This window comes from Oncorhynchus nerka, linkage group LG23, assembly GCF_034236695.1.
Source record: "Oncorhynchus nerka isolate Pitt River linkage group LG23, Oner_Uvic_2.0, whole genome shotgun sequence".
In the NCBI taxonomy this organism is placed as follows: domain Eukaryota; kingdom Metazoa; phylum Chordata; class Actinopteri; order Salmoniformes; family Salmonidae; genus Oncorhynchus; species Oncorhynchus nerka.
This window is the reverse complement of record NC_088418.1, coordinates 15,735,138-15,752,651: the sequence shown is the minus strand read 5'-3', so window position 1 is coordinate 15,752,651 and position 17,514 is coordinate 15,735,138. Positions and strand designations below refer to the sequence as shown.

Here is a 17,514-nt window from a genome sequence, read left to right as displayed (position 1 = left end):
GATAGTGATGATGGAGGTAGATATGTATAGGGGGAAGGTGACAGGGATACTGGAGTGATGGAGGTAGATATGTATAGGGGTAAGGTGACAGGGATACTGGAGTGATGGAAGTAGATATGTATAGGGATAAGGTGACAGGGATACTGGAGTGATGGAGGTAGATATGTATAGGGGTAAGGTGACAGGGATAGTGGACTGATGGAGGTAGATATGTATAGGGATAAGGTGACAGGGATACTGGAGTGATGGAGGTAGATATGTATAGGGGGAAGGTGACAGGGATACTGGAGTGATGGAGGTAGATATGTATAGGGGGAAGGTGACAGGGATACTGGAGTGATGGAGGTAGATATTTATAGGGGGAAGGTGACAGGGATACTGGAGTGATGGAGGTAGATATGTATAGGGGGAAGGTGACAGGGATACTGGAGTGATGGAGGTAGATATGTATAGGGGGAAGGTGACAGGGATACTGGAGTGATGGAGTGATGGAGGTAGATATGTATAGGGGTAAGGTGACAGGGATACTGGAGTGATGGGGGAAGGTGACAGGGATACTGGAGTGATGGAGGTAGATATGTATAGGGGGAAGGTGACAGGGATACTGGAGTGATGGAGGTAGATATATATAGGGATAAGGTGACAGGGATACTGGAGTGATGGAGTGATGGAGGTAGATATGTATAGGGGTAAGGTGACAGGGATACTGGACTGATGGAGGTAGATATGTATAGGGGGAAGGTGACAGGGATACTGGAGTGATGGAGGTAGATATGTATAGGGGGAAGGTGACAGGGATACTGGAGTGATGGAGTGATGGAGGTAGATATGTATAGGGGTAAGGTGACAGGGATACTGGAGTGATGGAGGTAGATATGTATAGGGGTAAGGTGACAGGGATACTGGAGTGATGGAGGTAGATATGTATAGGGGAAGGTGACAGGGATACTGGAGTGATGGAGGTAGATATGTATAGGGGTAAGGTGACAGGGATACTGGAGTGATGGAGGTAGATATGTATAGGGGGAAGGTGACAGGGATACTGGAGTGATGGAGGTAGATATGTATAGGGATAAGGTGACAGGGATACTGGAGTGATGGAGGTAGATATGTATAGGGGTAAGGTGACAGGGATACTGGAGTGATGGAGGTAGATATGTATAGGGGTAAGGTGACGGATACTGGAGTGATTCAGGTAGATATGTATAGGGATAAGGAGACAGGGATACTGGAGTGATGGAGGTAGATATGTATAGGGATAAGGAGACAGGGATACTGGAGTGATGGAGGTAGATATTTATAGGGGGAAGGTGACAGGGATACTGGAGTGATGGAGGTAGATATGTATAGGGGGAAGGTGACAGGGATACTGGAGTGATGGAGGTAGATATGTATAGGGGGAAGGTGACAGGGATACTGGAGTGATGGAGTGATGGAGGTAGATATGTATAGGGGTAAGGTGACAGGGATACTGGAGTGATGGAGGTAGATATGTATAGGGGGAAGGTGACAGGGATACTGGAGTGATGGAGGTAGATATGTATAGGGGGAAGGTGACAGGGATAATGGAGTGATGGAGGTAGATATGTATAGGGATAAGGTGACAGGGATACTGGAGTGATGGAGGTAGATATGTATAGGGATAAGGTGACAGGGATACTGGAGTGATGGAGGTAGATATGTATAGGGGGAAGGTGACAGGGATACTGGAGTGATGGAGGTAGATATTTATAGGGGGAAGGTGACAGGGATACTGGAGTGATGGAGGTAGATATGTATAGGGATAAGGTGACACGGATACTGGAGTGATGGAGGTAGATATGTATAGGGGGAAGGTGACAGGGATACTGGAGTGATGGAGGTAGATATGTATAGGGGTAAGGTGACAGGGATACTGGAGTGATGGAGGTAGATATGTATAGGGATAAGGAGACAGGGATACTGGAGTGATGGAGGTAGATATTTATAGGGGGAAGGTGACAGGGATACTGGAGTGATGGAGGTAGATATGTATAGGGGTAAGGTGACGGATACTGGAGTGATTCAGGTAGATATGTATAGGGATAAGGAGACAGGGATACTGGAGTGATGGAGGTAGATATTTATAGGGGGAAGGTGACAGGGATACTGGAGTGATGGAGGTAGATATGTATAGGGGGAAGGTGACAGGGATACTGGAGTGATGGAGGTAGATATGTATAGGGGGAAGGTGACAGGGATACTGGAGTGATGGAGTGATGGAGGTAGATATGTATAGGGGTAAGGTGACAGGGATACTGGAGTGATGGAGGTAGATATGTATAGGGGGAAGGTGACAGGGATACTGGAGTGATGGAGGTAGATATGTATAGGGGGAAGGTGACAGGGATACTGGAGTGATGGAGGTAGATATGTATAGGGGAAGGTGACAGGGATACTGGAGTGATGGAGTGATGGAGGTAGATATGTATAGGGGTAAGGTGACAGGGATACTGGAGTGATGGAGGTAGATATGTATAGGGGGAAGGTGACAGGGATACTGGAGTGATGGAGGTAGATATGTATAGGGGTAAGGTGACAGGGATACTGGAGTGATGGAGGTAGATATGTATAGGGGGAAGGTGACAGGGATACTGGAGTGATGGAGGTAGATATGTATAGGGATAAGGTGACAGGGATACTGGAGTGATGGAGGTAGATATGTATAGGGGTAAGGTGACAGGGATACTGGAGTGATGGAGGGAGATATTTATAGGGGGAAGGTGACAGGGATACTGGAGTGATGGAGGTAGATATGTATAGGGATAAGGTGACACGGATACTGGAGTGATGGAGGTAGATATGTATAGGGGGAAGGTGACAGGGATACTGGAGTGATGGAGGTAGATATGTATAGGGGTAAGGTGACAGGGATACTGGAGTGATGGAGGTAGATATGTATAGGGATAAGGAGACAGGGATACTGGAGTGATGGAGGTAGATATTTATAGGGGGAAGGTGACAGGGATACTGGAGTGATGGAGGTAGATATGTATAGGGGTAAGGTGACGGATACTGGAGTGATTCAGGTAGATATGTATAGGGATAAGGAGACAGGGATACTGGAGTGATGGAGGTAGATATTTATAGGGGAAGGTGACAGGGATACTGGAGTGATGGAGGTAGATATGTATAGGGGAAGGTGACAGGGATACTGGAGTGATGGAGGTAGATATGTATAGGGGAAGGTGACGGATACTGGAGTGATTCAGGTAGATATGTATAGGGATAAGGAGACAGGGATACTGGAGTGATGGAGGTAGATATTTATAGGGGAAGGTGACAGGGATACTGGAGTGATGGAGGTAGATATGTATAGGGGAAGGTGACAGGGATACTGGAGTGATGGAGGTAGATATGTATAGGGGGAAGGTGACAGGGATACTGGAGTGATGGAGTGATGGAGGTAGATATGTATAGGGGTAAGGTGACAGGGATACTGGAGTGATGGAGGTAGATATGTATAGGGGGAAGGTGACAGGGATACTGGAGTGATGGAGGTAGATATGTATAGGGGGAAGGTGACAGGGATAATGGAGTGATGGAGGTAGATATGTATAGGGATAAGGTGACAGGGATACTGGAGTGATGGAGGTAGATATGTATAGGGATAAGGTGACAGGGATACTGGAGTGATGGAGGTAGATATGTATAGGGGGAAGGTGACAGGGATACTGGAGTGATGGAGGTAGATATGTATAGGGGTAAGGTGACAGGGATACTGGAGTGATGGAGTGATGGAGGTAGATATGTATAGGGGTAAGGTGACAGGGATACTGGACTGATGGAGGTAGATATGTATAGGGGGAAGGTGACAGGGATACTGGAGTGATGGAGGTAGATATGTATAGGGGGAAGATGACAGGGATACTGGAGTGATGGAGGTAGATATGTATAGGGGTAAGGGGACAGGGATACTGGAGTGATGGAGGTAGATATGTATAGGGGTAAGGTGACAGGGATACTGGAGTGATGGAGGTAGATATGTATAGGGGTAGGTGACGGATACTGGAGTGATGGAGGTAGATATGTATAGGGGGAAGGTGACAGGGATACTGGAGTGATGGAGGTAGATATGTATAGGGGTAAGGTGACAGGGATACTGGAGTGATGGAGGTAGATATGTATAGGGGAAGGTGACAGGGATACTGGAGTGATGGAGGTAGATATGTATAGGGGGAAGGTGACAGGGATACTGGAGTGATGGAGGTAGATATGTATAGGGATAAGGTGACAGGGATACTGGAGTGATGGAGGTAGATATGTATAGGGGTAGGTGACAGGGATACTGGAGTGATGGAGGAGATATTTATAGGGGAAGGTGACAGGGATACTGGAGTGATGGAGGTAGATATGTATAGGGATAAGGTGACACGGATACTGGAGTGATGGAGGTAGATATGTATAGGGGGAAGGTGACAGGGATACTGGAGTGATGGAGGTAGATATGTATAGGGGTAAGGTGACAGGGATACTGGAGTGATGGAGGTAGATATGTATAGGGATAAGGAGACAGGGATACTGGAGTGATGGAGGTAGATATTTATAGGGGAAGGTGACAGGGATACTGGAGTGATGGAGGTAGATATGTATAGGGGTAAGGTGACAGGGATACTGGAGTGATTCAGGTAGATATGTATAGGGATAAGGAGACAGGGATACTGGAGTGATGGAGGTAGATATTTATAGGGGGAAGGTGACAGGGATACTGGAGTGATGGAGGTAGATATGTATAGGGGGAAGGTGACAGGGATACTGGAGTGATGGAGGTAGATATGTATAGGGGGAAGGTGACGGATACTGGAGTGATTCAGGTAGATATGTATAGGGATAAGGAGACAGGGATACTGGAGTGATGGAGGTAGATATTTATAGGGGGAAGGTGACAGGGATACTGGAGTGATGGAGGTAGATATGTATAGGGGGAAGGTGACAGGGATACTGGAGTGATGGAGGTAGATATGTATAGGGGGAAGGTGACAGGGATACTGGAGTGATGGAGTGATGGAGGTAGATATGTATAGGGGTAAGGTGACAGGGATACTGGAGTGATGGAGGTAGATATGTATAGGGGAAGGTGACAGGGATACTGGAGTGATGGAGGTAGATATGTATAGGGGAAGGTGACAGGGATAATGGAGTGATGGAGGTAGATATGTATAGGGATAAGGTGACAGGGATACTGGAGTGATGGAGGTAGATATGTATAGGGATAAGGTGACAGGGATACTGGAGTGATGGAGGTAGATATGTATAGGGGGAAGGTGACAGGGATACTGGAGTGATGGAGGTAGATATGTATAGGGGAAGGTGACAGGGATACTGGAGTGATGGAGTGATGGAGGTAGATATGTATAGGGGTAAGGTGACAGGGATACTGGACTGATGGAGGTAGATATGTATAGGGGGAAGGTGACAGGGATACTGGAGTGATGGAGGTAGATATGTATAGGGGGAAGATGACAGGGATACTGGAGTGATGGAGGTAGATATGTATAGGGGTAAGGGGACAGGGATACTGGAGTGATGGAGGTAGATATGTATAGGGGTAAGGTGACAGGGATACTGGAGTGATGGAGGTAGATATGTATAGGGGTAAGGTGACGGATACTGGAGTGATGGAGGTAGATATGTATAGGGGGAAGGTGACAGGGATACTGGAGTGATGGAGGTAGATATGTATAGGGGTAAGGTGACAGGGATACTGGAGTGATGGAGGTAGATATGTATAGGGGGAAGGTGACAGGGATACTGGAGTGATGGAGGTAGATATGTATAGGGGGAAGGTGACAGGGATACTGGAGTGATGGAGGTAGATATGTATAGGGGGAAGGTGACAGGGATACTGGAGTGATGGAGGTAGATATGTATAGGGATAAGGTGACAGGGATACTGTGATGGAGGTAGATATGTATAGGGGAAGGTGACAGGGATACTGGAGTGATGGAGTGATGGAAGATATGTATAGGGGGAAGGTGACAGGGATACTGGGTGATGGAGTGATGGAGGTAGATATGTATAGGGGGAAGGTGACAGGGATACTGGAGTGATGGAGGTAGATATGTATAGGGGAAGGTGACAGGGATACTGGAGTGATGGAGGTAGATATGTATAGGGGAAGGTGACAGGGATACTGGAGTGATGGAGGTAGATATGTATAGGGGGAAGGTGACAGGGATACTGGAGTGATGGAGGTAGATATGTATAGGGATAAGGTGACAGGGATACTGGAGTGATGGAGGTAGATATGTATAGGGGGAAGGTGACAGGGATACTGGAGTGATGGAGTGATGGAGGTAGATATGTATAGGGGGAAGGTGACAGGGATACTGGAGTGATGGAGTGATGGAGGTAGATATGTATAGGGGGAAGGTGACAGGGATACTGGAGTGATGGAGGTAGATATTTATAGGGGGAAGGTGACAGGGATACTGGAGTGATGGAGGTAGATATGTATAGGGGGAAGGTGACAGGGATACTGGAGTGATGGAGGTAGATATGTATGGGGGAAGGTGACAGGGATACTGGAGTGATGGAGTGATGGAGGTAGATATGTATAGGGGTAAGGTGACAGGGATGCTGGACTGATGGAGGTAGATATGTATAGGGGAAGGTGACAGGGATACTGGAGTGATGGAGGTAGATATGTATAGGGGTAAGGTGACAGGGATACTGGAGTGATGGAGGTAGATATGTATAGGGGTAAGGTGACAGGGATACTGGAGTGATGGAGGTAGATATGTATAGGGGGAAGGTGACAGGGATACTGGAGTGATGGAGGTAGATATGTATAGGGATAAGGTGACAGGGATACTGGAGTGATGGAGGTAGATATGTATAGGGGTAAGGTGACAGGGATACTGGAGTGATGGAGGTAGATATTTATAGGGGGAAGGTGACAGGGATACTGGAGTGATGGAGGTAGATATGTATAGGGATAAGGTGACAGGGATACTGGAGTGATGGAGGTAGATATGTATAGGGGGAAGGTGACAGGGATACTGGAGTGATGGAGGTAGATATATATAGGGATAAGGTGACAGGGATACTGGAGTGATGGAGGTAGATATGTATAGGGATAAGGAGACAGGGATACTGGAGTGATGGAGGTAGATATGTATAGGGGTAAGGAGACAGGGATACTGGAGTGATGGAGGTAGATATGTATAGGGGTAAGGTGACAGGGATACTGGAGTGATGGAGGTAGATATTTATAGGGGGAAGGTGACAGGGATACTGGAGTGATGGGTAGATATGTATAGGGGGAAGGTGACAGGGATACTGGAGTGATGGAGGTAGATATGTATAGGGGAAGGTGACAGGGATACTGGAGTGATGGAGGTAGATATGTATAGGGATAAGGTGACAGGGATACTGGAGTGATGGAGGTAGATATGTATAGGGATAAGGTGACAGGGATACTGGAGTGATGGAGTGATGGAGGTAGATATGTATAGGTGTAAGGTGACAGGGATACTGGACTGATGGAGGTAGATATGTATAGGGGGAAGGTGACAGGGATACTGGAGTGATGGAGGTAGATATGTATGGGGGAAGGTGACAGGGATACTGGAGTGATGGAGTGATGGAGGTAGATATGTATAGGGGTAAGGTGACAGGGATACTGGAGTGATGGAGGTAGATATGTATAGGGGTAAGGTGACAGGGATACTGGAGTGATGGAGGTAGATATGTATAGGGGGAAGGTGACAGGGATACTGGAGTGATGGAGGTAGATATGTATAGGGATAAGGAGACAGGGATACTGGAGTGATGGAGGTAGATATGTATAGGGGTAAGGTGACAGGGATACTGGAGTGATGGAGGTAGATATGTATAGGGGGAAGGTGACAGGGATACTGGAGTGATGGAGGTAGATATGTATAGGGATAAGGTGACAGGGATACTGGAGTGATGGAGGTAGATATGTATAGGGGGAAGGTGACAGGGATACTGGAGTGATGGAGGTAGATATGTATAGGGGTAAGGTGACAGGGATACTGGAGTGATGGAGGTAGATATGTATAGGGGTAAGGTGACAGGGATACTGGACTGATGGAGGTAGATATGTATAGGGGAAGGTGACAGGGATACTGGAGTGATGGAGGTAGATATGTATAGGGGGAAGATGACAGGGATACTGGAGTGATGGAGGTAGATATGTATAGGGGTAAGGGGACAGGGATACTGGGGTGATGGAGGTAGATATGTATAGGGATAAGGAGACAGGGATACTGGAGTGATGGAGGTAGATATGTATAGGGGTAAGGTGACAGGGATACTGGAGTGATGGAGGTAGATATGTATAGGGGGAAGGTGACAGGGATACTGGAGTGATGGAGGTAGATATGTATAGGGATAAGGTGACAGGGATACTGGAGTGATGGAGGTAGATATGTATAGGGGGAAGGTGACAGGGATACTGGAGTGATGGAGGTAGATATGTATAGGGGTAAGGTGACAGGGATACTGGAGTGATGGAGGTAGATATTTATAGGGGGGAAGGTGACAGGGATACTGGAGTGATGGAGGTAGATATGTATAGGGGAAGGTGACAGGGATACTGGAGTGATGGAGGTAGATATTATAGGGGAAGGTGACAGGGATACTGGAGTGATGGAGGTAGATATGTATAGGGGAAGGTGACAGGGATACTGGAGTGATGGAGGTAGATATGTATAGGGGGAAGGTGACAGGGATAATGGAGTGATGGAGGTAGATATGTATAGGGATAAGGTGACAGGGATACTGGAGTGATGGAGGTAGATATGTATAGGGATAAGGTGACAGGGATACTGGAGTGATGGAGGTAGATATGTATAGGGGAAGGTGACAGGGATACTGGAGTGATGGAGGTAGATATTTATAGGGGAAGGTGACAGGGATACTGGAGTGATGGAGGTAGATATGTATAGGGATAAGGTGACAGGGATACTGGAGTGATGGAGGTAGATATGTATAGGGGAAGGTGACAGGGATACTGGAGTGATGGAGGTAGATATGTATAGGGGTAAGGTGACAGGGATACTGGAGTGATGGAGGTAGATATGTATAGGGATAAGGAGACAGGGATACTGGAGTGATGGAGGTAGATATTTATAGGGGGAAGGTGACAGGGATACTGGAGTGATGGAGGTAGATATGTATAGGGGTAAGGTGACGGATACTGGAGTGATTCAGGTAGATATGTATAGGGATAAGGAGACAGGGATACTGGAGTGATGGAGGTAGATATTTATAGGGGGAAGGTGACAGGGATACTGGAGTGATGGAGGTAGATATGTATAGGGGGAAGGTGACAGGGATACTGGAGTGATGGAGGTAGATATGTATAGGGGAAGGTGACAGGGATACTGGAGTGATGGAGTGATGGAGGTAGATATGTATAGGGGTAAGGTGACAGGGATACTGGAGTGATGGAGGTAGATATGTATAGGGGGGAAGGTGACAGGGATACTGGAGTGATGGAGGTAGATATGTATAGGGGGAAGGTGACAGGGATACTGGAGTGATGGAGGTAGATATGTATAGGGGGAAGGTGACAGGGATACTGGAGTGATGGAGGTAGATATGTATAGGGGTAAGGTGACAGGGATACTGGAGTGATGGAGGTAGATATGTATAGGGGGAAGGTGACAGGGATACTGGAGTGATGGAGGTAGATATGTATAGGGGTAAGGTGACAGGGATACTGGAGTGATGGAGGTAGATATGTATAGGGGAAGGTGACAGGGATACTGGAGTGATGGAGGTAGATATGTATATAGGTGACAGGGATGGAGGTAGATACAGGGTAAGGTGACAGGGATGGAGTGATGGAGGGAGATATTTATAGGGGGAAGGTGACAGGGATACTGGAGTGATGGAGGTAGATATGTATAGGGATAAGGTGACACGGATACTGGAGTGATGGAGGTAGATATGTATAGGGGAAGGTGACAGGGATACTGGAGTGATGGAGGTAGATATGTATAGGGGGAAGGTGACAGGGATACTGGAGTGATGGAGGTAGATATGTATAGGGATAAGGAGACAGGGATACTGGAGTGATGGAGGTAGATATTTATGGGGGAAGGTGACAGGGATACTGGAGTGATGGAGGTAGATATGTATAGGGGTAAGGTGACGGATACTGGAGTGATTCAGGTAGATATGTATAGGGATAAGGAGACAGGGATACTGGAGTGATGGAGGTAGATATTTATAGGGGAAGGTGACAGGGATACTGGAGTGATGGAGGTAGATATGTATAGGGGGAAGGTGACAGGGATACTGGAGTGATGGAGGTAGATATGTATAGGGGAAGGTGACAGGGATACTGGAGTGATTCAGGTAGATATGTATAGGGATAAGGAGACAGGGATACTGGAGTGATGGAGGTAGATATTTATAGGGGGAAGGTGACAGGGATACTGGAGTGATGGAGGTAGATATGTATAGGGGAAGGTGACAGGGATACTGGAGTGAAGGTGAGGGGAAGGTGACAGGGATACTGGAGTGATGGAGTGATGGAGGTAGATATGTATAGGGGTAAGGTGACAGGGATACTGGAGTGATGGAGGTAGATATGTATAGGGGGAAGGTGACAGGGATACTGGAGTGATGGAGGTAGATATGTATAGGGGGAAGGTGACAGGGATAACTGGAGTGATGGAGGTAGATATGTATAGGGATAAGGTGACAGGGATACTGGAGTGATGGAGGTAGATATGTATAGGGATAAGGTGACAGGGATACTGGAGTGATGGAGGTAGATATGTATAGGGGAAGGTGACAGGGATACTGGAGTGATGGAGGTAGATATGTATAGGGGTAAGGTGACAGGGATACTGGAGTGATGGAGGTAGATATGTATAGGGGTAAGGTGACAGGGATACTGGAGTGATGGAGGTAGATATGTATAGGGGGAAGGTGACAGGGATACTGGAGTGATGGAGGTAGATATGTATAGGGGAAGGTGACAGGGATACTGGAGTGATGGAGGTAGATATGTATAGGGGTAAGGGGACAGGGATACTGGAGTGATGGAGGTAGATATGTATAGGGATAAGGTGACAGGGATACTGGAGTGATGGAGGTAGATATGTATAGGGGTAAGGTGACAGGGATACTGGAGTGATGGAGGTAGATATGTATAGGGATAAGGAGACAGGGATACTGGAGTGATGGAGGTAGATATGTATAGGGGTAAGGTGACAGGAATACTGGAGTGATGGAGGTAGATATGTATAGGGGAAGGTGACAGGGATACTGGAGTGATGGAGGTAGATATGTATAGGGATAAGGTGACAGGGATACTGGAGTGATGGAGGGAAGGTAGGGATAGTGATAGGTAGATATGTATAGGGGAAGGTGACAGGGATACTGGAGTGATGGAGGTAGATATGTATAGGGGAAGGTGACAGGGATACTGTGATGGAGGGATATGTATAGGGATAAGGTGACAGGGATACTGGAGTGATGGAGGTAGATATGTATAGGGGGAAGGTGACAGGGATACTGTGATGGAGTGATGGAGGTAGATATGTATAGGGGAAGGTGACAGGGATACTGGAGTGATGGGTGATGGAGGTAGATATGTATAGGGGAAGGTGACAGGGATACTGGAGTGATGGAGGTAGATATGTATAGGGGAAGGTGACAGGGATACTGGGTGATGGAGGTAGATATGTATAGGGGGAAGGTGACAGGGATACTGGAGTGATGGAGGTAGATATGTATGGGGAAGGTGACAGGGATACTGGAGTGATGGAGGTAGATATGTATAGGGATAAGGTGACAGGGATACTGGAGTGATGGAGGTAGATATGTATAGGGGGAAGGTGACAGGGATACTGGAGTGATGATGGATGGAGGTAGATATGTATAGGGGGAAGGTGACAGGGATACTGGAGTGATGGAGTGATGGAGGTAGATATGTATAGGGGAAGGTGACAGGGATACTGGAGTGATGGAGGTAGATATTTATAGGGGGAAGGTGACAGGGATACTGGAGTGATGGAGGTAGATATGGGGGAAGGTGACAGGGATACTGGAGTGATGGAGGTAGATATGTATGGGGGAAGGTGACAGGGATACTGGAGTGATGTGATGGAGGTAGATATGTATAGGGGTAAGGTGACAGGGATACTGGAGTGATGGAGGTAGATATGTATAGGGGAAGGTGACAGGGATACTGGAGTGATGGAGGTAGATATGTATAGGGGTAAGGTGACAGGGATACTGGAGTGATGGAGGTAGATATGTATAGGGGTAAGGTGACAGGGATACTGGAGTGATGGAGGTAGATATGTATAGGGGAAGGTGACAGGGATACTGGAGTGATGGAGGTAGATATGTATAGGGATAAGGTGACAGGGATACTGGAGTGATGGAGGTAGATATGTATAGGGGTAAGGTGACAGGGATACTGGAGTGATGGAGGTAGATATTTATAGGGGGAAGGTGACAGGGATACTGGAGTGATGGAGGTAGATATGTATAGGGATAAGGTGACAGGGATACTGGAGTGATGGAGGTAGATATGTATAGGGGGAAGGTGACAGGGATACTGGAGTGATGGAGGTAGATATGTATGGGGGAAGGTGACAGGGATACTGGAGTGATGGAGTGATGGAGGTAGATATGTATAGGGGTAAGGTGACAGGGATACTGGACTGATGGAGGTAGATATGTATAGGGGGAAGGTGACAGGGATACTGGAGTGATGGAGGTAGATATGTATAGGGGTAAGGTGACAGGGATACTGGAGTGATGGAGGTAGATATGTATAGGGTAAGGTGACAGGGATACTGGAGTGATGGAGGTAGATATGTATAGGGGAAGGTGACAGGGATACTGGAGTGATGGAGGTAGATATGTATAGGGATAAGGTGACAGGGATACTGGAGTGATGGAGGTAGATATGTATAGGGGTAAGGTGACAGGGATACTGGAGTGATGGAGGTAGATATGTATAGGGATAAGGTGACAGGGATACTGGAGTGATGGAGGTAGATATGTATAGGGATAAGGTGACAGGGATACTGGAGTGATGGAGGTAGATATGTATAGGGGGAAGGTGACAGGGATACTGGAGTGATGGAGGTAGATATATATAGGGATAAGGTGACAGGGATACTGGAGTGATGGAGGTAGATATGTATAGGGATAAGGAGACAGGGATACTGGAGTGATGGAGGTAGATATGTATAGGGGTAAGGTGACAGGGATACTGGAGTGATGGAGGTAGATATGTATAGGGGTAAGGTGACAGGGATACTGGAGTGATGGAGGTAGATATTTATAGGGGGAAGGTGACAGGGATACTGGAGTGATGGATGTAGATATGTATAGGGGGAAGGTGACAGGGATACTGGAGTGATGGAGGTAGATATGTATAGGGGGAAGGTGACAGGGATACTGGAGTGATGGAGGTAGATATATATAGGGATAAGGTGACAGGGATACTGGAGTGATGGAGGTAGATATGTATAGGGATAAGGTGACAGGGATACTGGAGTGATGGAGTGATGGAGGTAGATATGTATAGGTGTAAGGTGACAGGGATACTGGACTGATGGAGGTAGATATGTATAGGGGGAAGGTGACAGGGATACTGGAGTGATGGAGGTAGATATGTATAGGGGGAAGGTGACAGGGATACTGGAGTGATGGAGTGATGGAGGTAGATATGTATAGGGGTAAGGTGACAGGGATACTGGAGTGATGGAGGTAGATATGTATAGGGGTAAGGTGACAGGGATACTGGAGTGATGGAGGTAGATATGTATAGGGGGAAGGTGACAGGGATACTGGAGTGATGGAGGTAGATATGTATAGGGATAAGGTGACAGGGATACTGGAGTGATGGAGGTAGATATGTATAGGGGTAAGGTGACAGGGATACTGGAGTGATGGAGGTAGATATGTATAGGGGAAGGTGACAGGGATACTGGAGTGATGGAGGTAGATATGTATAGGGATAAGGTGACAGGGATACTGGAGTGATGGAGGTAGATATGTATAGGGGAAGGTGACAGGGATACTGGAGTGATGGAGGTAGATATGTATAGGGGTAAGGTGACAGGGATACTGGAGTGATGGAGGTAGATATGTATAGGGGTAAGGTGACAGGGATACTGGACTGATGGAGGTAGATATGTATAGGGGGAAGGTGACAGGGATACTGGAGTGATGGAGGTAGATATGTATAGGGGGAAGATGACAGGGATACTGGAGTGATGGAGGTAGATATGTATAGGGGTAAGGGGACAGGGATACTGGGGTGATGGAGGTAGATATGTATAGGGATAAGGAGACAGGGATACTGGAGTGATGGAGGTAGATATGTATAGGGGTAAGGTGACAGGGATACTGGAGTGATGGAGGTAGATATGTATAGGGGGAAGGTGACAGGGATACTGGAGTGATGGAGGTAGATATGTATAGGGATAAGGTGACAGGGATACTGGAGTGATGGAGGTAGATATGTATAGGGGAAGGTGACAGGGATACTGGAGTGATGGAGGTAGATATGTATAGGGGGAAGGTGACAGGGATACTGGAGTGATGGAGGTAGATATTTATAGGGGAAGGTGACAGGGATACTGGAGTGATGGAGGTAGATATGTATAGGGGGAAGGTGACAGGGATACTGGAGTGATGGAGGTAGATATTTATAGGGGAAGGTGACAGGGATACTGGAGTGATGGAGGTAGATATGTATAGGGGGAAGGTGACAGGGATAATGGAGTGATGGAGGTAGATATGTATAGGGATAAGGTGACAGGGATACTGGAGTGATGGAGGTAGATATGTATAGGGATAAGGTGACAGGGATACTGGAGTGATGGAGGTAGATATGTATAGGGGGAAGGTGACAGGGATACTGGAGTGATGGAGGTAGATATTTATAGGGGGAAGGTGACAGGGATACTGGAGTGATGGAGGTAGATATGTATAGGGATAAGGTGACACGGATACTGGAGTGATGGAGGTAGATATGTATAGGGGGAAGGTGACAGGGATACTGGAGTGATGGAGGTAGATATGTATAGGGGTAAGGTGACAGGGATACTGGAGTGATGGAGGTAGATATGTATAGGGATAAGGAGACAGGGATACTGGAGTGATGGAGGTAGATATTTATAGGGGGAAGGTGACAGGGATACTGGAGTGATGGAGGTAGATATGTATAGGGGTAAGGTGACGGATACTGGAGTGATTCAGGTAGATATGTATAGGGATAAGGAGACAGGGATACTGGAGTGATGGAGGTAGATATTTATAGGGGGAAGGTGACAGGGATACTGGAGTGATGGAGGTAGATATGTATAGGGGAAGGTGACAGGGATACTGGAGTGATGGAGGTAGATATATATAGGGATAAGGTGACAGGGATACTGGAGTGATGGAGTGATGGAGGTAGATATGTATAGGGGTAAGGTGACAGGGATACTGGAGTGATGGAGGTAGATATGTATAGGGGAAGGTGACAGGGATACTGGAGTGATGGAGGTAGATATGTATAGGGAAGGTGACAGGGATACTGGAGTGATGGAGGTAGATATGTATAGGGGAAGGTGACAGGGATACTGGAGTGATGGAGTGATGGAGGTAGATATGTATAGGGGTAAGGTGACAGGGATACTGGAGTGATGGAGGTAGATATGTATAGGGGAAGGTGACAGGGATACTGGAGTGATGGAGGTAGATATGTATAGGGGTAAGGTGACAGGGATACTGGAGTGATGGAGGTAGATATGTATAGGGGGAAGGTGACAGGGATACTGGAGTGATGGAGGTAGATATGTATAGGGATAAGGTGACAGGGATACTGGAGTGATGGAGGTAGATATGTATAGGGGTAAGGTGACAGGGATACTGGAGTGATGGAGGGAGATATTTATAGGGAAGGTGACAGGGATACTGGAGTGATGGAGGTAGATATGTATAGGGATAAGGTGACAGGGATACTGGAGTGATGGAGGTAGATATGTATAGGGGGAAGGTGACAGGGATACTGGAGTGATGGAGGTAGATATGTATAGGGGTAAGGTGACAGGGATACTGGAGTGATGGAGTAGATATGTATAGGGATAAGGAGACAGGGATACTGGAGTGATGGAGGTAGGGGAAGGTGACAGGGATACTGGAGTGATGGAGGTAGATATGTATAGGGGTAGGTGACGGATACTGGAGTGATTCAGGTAGATATGTATAGGGATAAGGAGACAGGGATACTGGAGTGATGGAGGTAGATATTTATAGGGGAAGGTGACAGGGATACTGGAGTGATGGAGGTAGATATGTATAGGGGAAGGTGACAGGGATACTGGAGTGATGGAGGATATGTATAGGGGGAAGGTGACGGATACTGGAGTGATTCAGGTAGATATGTATAGGGATAAGGAGACAGGGATACTGGAGTGATGGAGGTAGATATTTATAGGGGGAAGGTGACAGGGATACTGGAGTGATGGAGGTAGATATGTATAGGGGAAGGTGACAGGGATACTGGAGTGATGGAGGTAGATATGTATAGGGGAAGGTGACAGGGATACTGGAGTGATGGAGTGATGGAGGTAGATATGTATAGGGGTAAGGTGACAGGGATACTGGAGTGATGGAGGTAGATATGTATAGGGGGAAGGTGACAGGGATACTGGAGTGATGGAGGTAGATATGTATAGGGGGAAGGTGACAGGGATAATGGAGTGATGGAGGTAGATATGTATAGGGATAAGGTGACAGGGATACTGGAGTGATGGAGGTAGATATGTATAGGGATAAGGTGACAGGGATACTGGAGTGATGGAGGTAGATATGTATAGGGATAAGGTGACAGGGATACTGGAGTGATGGAGGTAGATATGTATAGGGGTAAGGTGACAGGGATACTGGAGTGATGGAGATGGTAGATATGTATAGGGGTAAGGTGACAGGGATACTGGAGTGATGGAGGTAGATATGTATAGGGGGAAGGTGACAGGGATACTGGAGTGATGGAGGTAGATATGTATAGGGGGAAGATGACAGGGATACTGGAGTGATGGAGGTAGATATGTATAGGGGTAAGGGGACAGGGATACTGGAGTGATGGAGGTAGATATGTATAGGGGTAAGGTGACAGGGATACTGGAGTGATGGAGGTAGATATGTATAGGGGTAAGGTGACGGATACTGGAGTGATGGAGGTAGATATGTATAGGGATAAGGAGACAGGGATACTGGAGTGATGGAGGTAGATATATATAGGGATAAGGTGACAGGGATACTGGAGTGATGGAGGTAGATATGTATAGGGGGAAGGTGACAGGGATACTGGAGTGATGGAGGTAGATATGTATAGGGGTAAGGTGACAGGGATACTGGAGTGATGGAGGTAGATATGTATAGGGGGAAGGTGACAGGGATACTGGAGTGATGGAGGTAGATATGTATAGGGGAAGGTGACAGGGATACTGGAGTGATGGAGGTAGATATGTATAGGGGAAGGTGACAGGGATACTGGAG

At 47.0% G+C, this 17,514-nt stretch overlaps 1 protein-coding gene across 1 annotated transcript in view; it reads left to right on the top strand.

Annotated features, from left to right (window-relative positions):
• Positions 1-17,514, top strand: part of LOC115126313 (metastasis-associated protein MTA3-like) — a 76,539-nt gene that overhangs the window by 12,825 nt on the left and 46,200 nt on the right. The gene's annotated exons all lie outside the window — the stretch shown is intronic.